Below are 6,000 nucleotides of genomic sequence, written 5' to 3'. Positions count from 1 at the left end.
GGCCCCACACACACACACACACACACACACACACACACACACACACACACACCGCGCCCTCCAGCGGGCGGGAGGACCGAGGCGGGGACCTGGGGACACGGCGGGGACATGGGGACATGGCGGGGATATGGGGACATGGCGGGGATATGGGGACATGGCGGGGACACGATGGGGACACGGCGGGGATATGGCGAGGATATGGCGGGAACATGGCGGGGACAGGATGGGGACACGGGGGGGACACGATGGGGACATGGCGGGGACATGATGGGGACATGGCGGGGACATGGCGGGGACACGATGGGGACATGATGGGGACATGGCGGGGACATGGGGACACGGCCGGGACACGATGGGGACATGGCAGAGACATGGCGGGGACAGGACAGGGACATGGCGGAGACATGGCGGGGACAGGACGGGGACATGACGGGGACACGGCGGGGACATGGGGACATGGCAGGGACAGGACGGGGACACGGTGGGGACACGGAGGGGACATGATGGGGACACGATGGGGACATGGCGGGGACATGGCGGGAACATGGGGACATGGCGGGGACATGGGGACATGGCGGCGACACGGCGGGGACACGGAGGAGACATGGTGGGGACACGATGGGGACACGATGGGGACACGGCGGGGACACGATGGGGACACGATGGAGACATGGCGGGGACATGGCGGGGACACGATGGGGACATGATGGGGACATGGCGGGGACATGGGGACATGGCGGGGACATGGGGACACGGCGGGGACACGATGGGGACATGGCGGGGACACGATGGGGACATGGCGGAGACATGGCGGGGACATGGCAGGGACAGGACAGGGACATGGCGGGGACACGATGGGGACATGGCGGGGACACGGCGGGGACACGGCGGGGACATGATGGGGACACAATGGGGACATGGCGGGGACATGGCGGGGACATGGGGACACGGCCGGGACAGGACGGAGACATGGAGGGGACACAAAGTCATCGAATGACACAATGGTTGGGGTGGGAGGGAGCTGCAGAGCTCATCCAGCCCAACCCCTGCAGCAGCAGCTCCCACCCAGGTCAGGTCACACAGGAACGTGTCCAGGGGGGTGCTGAAGAGCTCCAAGGAAGGAGCCTCCACACCCTCCCTGGGCAGCCTGGGCCAGGGCTCCCTCAGCTCCCACTGAAATGCTTCTTCCTTGTGTTTCAATGCAACTGGTTGTGTTCCAGCTCCATCCCATCAGCCCTTGTCCTGGTCCAACAGCAGAAAGCGCTGCCCCAACCTCCTGCCACCCACCATGGCCACACTTGGAGCTATTCATGAGCTCCCCCTGAGCTCAGTCTCCTCTGCTCCAGGCTGAACAGCCCCAGGTCCCACAGCCTTTCCTCAGCAGAAGATGCTGCAGTGCCCTGAGCATCTCGCTGTCCCTGCACTGGCCTCTCTGCAGCAGTTCCCTGTCTCTCTGGCACACAGGGACTCATCCAGCTGGGGTTGGGATGTCTCCAGAGCAGGAGCCTCCACAGCCCATCTGGGCAGCCCCTGCCAGGAGTTTCTCCTCCTGTGCCAGTGCAACCAGAGAATCACACAGGGATGGGGGTGGGAAGGAAGCTCCAGAGCTCCTCCAGCCCCCTCAAGCACGTTCCTCATGCTCAGATGCTGTGCCCACACCCTGCGAGGCTGTGGCTTGGTTTGTGATGCTTTTCTCTTCATCTCCCACCTTTCCTCTCTGCCAAGATGATTCCAAGCCTGGGATGGTTCAGCCTGGCTGCAGTGGCTGCAGGCAGAGGAGTCCCTGCTCTAGGTGGCAGCAGCATCCTTCCCTTTCAGGCTGAGACACGGCTGAAGAAACATCTCCCCTTCCTTCACTTTACCCAGCCAGGGCTTGAAAACCACCAAGGATGGAGTTTCTCCTTCTATCCCATGAAAACCTCCCTGATTTCAGCCTCCTGCTGTGAACCACCGTGGAGAACACAGCTCCATCTTCTCAATACCTCCCTTGTAGGTGCTCAGGGGTCCTGCCATGGGACCCCAAAGCTTTCCTTGAGGTTGACCAAGCCCCATTTCCTCATCTTCTCCTCATGGAGAAGCTCCAGCCTCCAAACAAACATGCTCCAACCTCCAAACATGCTCCAACCTCCAAACATGCTCCAACCTCCATCTGCCTCCATCGAATTCACCCCAGATCCTTGATGTCTGTGATGTGACATCCAGGTTGTGGTACAACGAGTGCTGGGAGGGAGAGGAAGGAGAGATAAAGCACTGGAGGATGTGGAGCATCCTGGTTCTTCTGGAGGACATGAAGACTGAGACCTGGCCCATCTGCAGGTGTTGATGTTCATCAGGGCTGGGGGATGTGGCTGAGGATCCAAGAGCAAGGTCATGGGATCTGCAAAAGGGGAGCAAATGTTTGTGCAATGGGACTGACCCATGAAGCCTTATCACATTCTGAGATAAGTGGAAAGTTCTGTCAAGTGGAAAAATTCATGGGGGAGCTGCAAGCAAGAGGAAAAAGCTGTGTGGGATGTTGTTCCCTGTACACCTTGTGCCTGAGGGGGGTTGAACAGGTCACTGGTGAGCACACAGCTCACCTGGCAGCTCCTGTGGGTTCAGCAGCAGAGTCCCAGCCCCTCAAACAGTGACACCAACAAAAGCATCACCCTTGGGGTGGGTGGCTGCAGAGTCCTGCTTGTGCTGGGTGCCTCTGGTTGGGGGAGGGAGATGTTTGATCCCAGCAACAAAAAGCAACCAAATGCTCTTTTGCAGACACCTCACAGGGATTGAGATGCTGGGTGCACATAGCCCAGAGTGGTGTCAGCAAATGCCAGTCAGCTCTTCTGTGTCAAAACAGGTAACAAAATCAGCTCCATCTCCTTTCCCTCTGCCCAGACTCCTCCTCACACCTCCTTGCTGCTTCTCACACCTCCTTGCTGCCAGTTACCCAGCCAGAGATTTGGCATCCCAGCTCTGCTGAGTCTGCTCAAATGCCAAAGACAAAAAGAACTTGGTGGAGTTGGATTTGCAACAGGTGAAAAACAACCTCCCTGACCTGATCAAAGCCAGGAGAGTCTGCTGGGGGATGCAAGCAGCTCCTTTGGAGAAGCCTGAGCCACAGCACAGTCACCCAGGACTGGGGGGAAGGTGTAGGAAGGGGGGGAGCAGGGTTGGGGGAGCAGGACTGTCACTTGGAGCAACCTCAGAGGTGGTCAACTGGTCTTTTCAAGAGGTTGAGGGAGGGATGTGGAAGTAACAAGTGGGCTGGGTGATGGTTTTGGGGGCCATGGGCTATAAAACAACAGCCCATGGATTGAGGGTAAACACCAGCAAAGACTAAATGGTGCCTTTGGGTTCAAGTGCCCTCATGGGCATCATGTACATTGGTTTCTAAGCAAATCCATCCTGTTGTGCTCCTTCACCTTTGCTGACAGGAAGGAAACAACCCTCCTGCATTGAATAACCACCCAGCAGATGAGCAGATTGGCCACCAGATCCCTCCAAGCACTCAGATCTGTTCCAGTGCATCCCAGCTCCCTGCAGGTCTCAGGAGATCACAGAGAGATGCTGGAGGATGAGGAGCTGCTGTGATAGGAGCCAGGAGCAGAGTCCACATGGAGAAATACAGCTGAGAGCAACCAGAAGCTGCTGCAGAAGGGAGCAGTGTGTGTGTGTGTGGTGATGGGAAGCCAGGAGGGGTTGCCATCACCCTCAGCCAGGCTGCTGCTGTGCAGACATGCGTGTCTGGGCCAGCCCTTGGGGACACAAACGGGCACTTGAGGCCATGAGTCACCTCATCCTGAGCTGAAGGGCTCAGCCAGCTCAGGAGGAATCACATCCAAGAAGCAATTGCACCTTCAATCCCTGCCAGCAGCTCTGGCAGCTGCTGGGGAGCCTGTGCTTGGATGCCTAAAGAGCCTGATTTAGGGCAGCAAAAGCAGCTTTGGGGTCACTTTGGTGTTACCAAAGTCATGGGGATCAGGTGGAAAGGCAGAGCCCCAAGGATTAGCATCCCCCCTAACACCCCCCTCAGCAAACAGGGTTCTCCAGCCCCAGATCTGCAGGAGGTAACAAGAAGCTGCTGTACATGGAGAAACCTGGGGGTGATGACTCCAGGAGGCAAATGCAATCCCTGGACAAGAGCCCTGCTCTGTGTGTGTGGCTGGCCAAGAGCTTTCAGGGCACACAACATCCCTGCAGAAGGAGGCAGCTGGGTGGTTTTTAACCACCCAGTTTAATGCACAGTGCTTCATTTGGCTTTGTGAGCTTGTCTGAGGCTTCCCAGCTTCTGTCCTGGGTGACCACAGGGTGAGCCAGAGCTGTGGGTAGGGGAGGAATGGAGGGAGAAGGGGAGGAAAGGAGGGAGAAAGGGAGGGATGGAGGGAGAAAGGGAGGGATGGAGGGAGAAAGGGAGGAAAGGATGGCTGGCAGCCCCTCTGCAGCTGGCACAGACCTTCTCCAAGCAGCTGATGGCTGCAGGAGCCCACAGCAGAGGCTGCTGCCCACCCTGGGCATCCTCACTCTGAGATACCCTCACCCTGGGACAGCCCCAGCCTGAGCAGCCCTGCACTGAGTGGCTGCTTTGCATTAGCAGGAGCCCACAGCAGAGGCTGCTGCCCACCCTGGGCATCCTCACTCTGAGATACCCTCACCCTGGGACAGCCCCAGCCTGAGCAGCCCTGCACTGAGGGGTAGCAATGAGATGGAAATGAGCAAGTAGGGAAAGGAGGAGCAACCCCTTCAGATGCCAACACAGCCAGCCCTGTCCAGCACCTCACATTTCCCTCTCCCTCCCCTTCCTCATCCTCATGATGCCTTTTTCCCCCCCTCCCACCTCTCAACCCCCCAAAAACGAGCTTCCTGGCTCTTTAGCACCACCCACAGCAGCAGCCAACCCTGGCTGACACCTCCAATTTTGCAGGGCTTTGGACTTTAACCCCTTTATTTTCCTCCACCACCTGGTGAGCAGCTTCTAACCCAGAGCTCAGCCTCTTTGCTCCTGCTTGCAAAGTCCCAGCAACAGCTGGGAAACAGCCCCATGCACAGGATGAGGCATCACCTTCCTCCTCCTCCCCCTCCAGGCTGGAGAGTGCCTGGGTCTGGGAACAAAAGGAGGAAGAATCACTGGAGATGGGGGTATGGCCCTGGTTGTTTGCAGAGCAGGCTGCTGGTTTATCTCACTCATCTCTTGAGAATTTGACCTTGAGGCTTTTTTTTCCTTCTCCTCCTTTAAAGAAACAGCCAGGAAAACAAAATGCTTTGGAGCCTGTGAATGTTCAAAGACCCCAAGGCACAAGGAAGAAGGAAAAGTGAAGGAAATGGGGAGGTCCCAACCCTTCCTGCTTGGAGGGAGGGCTCAGAAATGCTGCCTCAAACCAGCCCTTGCCTTCCAAACCCATTGTCTCCCCAGCACCACCCTGCCAGTTCCTCCTGGTCTGGGCTCCCACATCAGGCTGTTCCCCTGTGGAAGCCTGAGGGGTCTGCAGGGCACTTGGTGGGTGCTGGGTCTGGGGACCATGGACCTGCAGATGGCATCAAGCTGTTGTGTCTCAGCATCTCCCTGTCAGGGCATTTGGGTTCCTGGGCTTGGGGTGACTCAGGTGGGTTTGGTTTGGTGTCTCCTCCTTAGCTCTGAAGGGTTTTGTGAGGCAAAACCAAAGCTCTTCATGTGAAGGTTTCCAAGGGGCAGCAGCCACCTGAGAGCACAGCCAGGCTCAAAAAGGTCCCTGGCTCCTGTTTTCCTCCTCAGGCTGCTGCACAGCCATAGATTAAACCCACCTGAGAGCAGCCTTGGCACCTCTGAGGCTCTGGCACAGGGCTGCTGACACCCCTGTGTGAGGAGCTGGCTTAGGCTTACATCTAGGCTTAGCTTTAGGGGTTGGGTTGGGTTTAGGGCTGCATTTAGATTAGCAAATCCCCCTTTTGCTGGGGTGCTGACACCCCTGTGTGAGGAGCTGGCTTAGGCTTACAGTTAGGCTTAGCTTTAGGAGTAAAGTTGAGTTTAGGGCTGGATTTGGA

Source organism: Colius striatus, chromosome 26, assembly GCF_028858725.1.
Source record: "Colius striatus isolate bColStr4 chromosome 26, bColStr4.1.hap1, whole genome shotgun sequence".
In the NCBI taxonomy this organism is placed as follows: domain Eukaryota; kingdom Metazoa; phylum Chordata; class Aves; order Coliiformes; family Coliidae; genus Colius; species Colius striatus.
Note: the sequence above shows the minus strand (reverse complement) of the source record.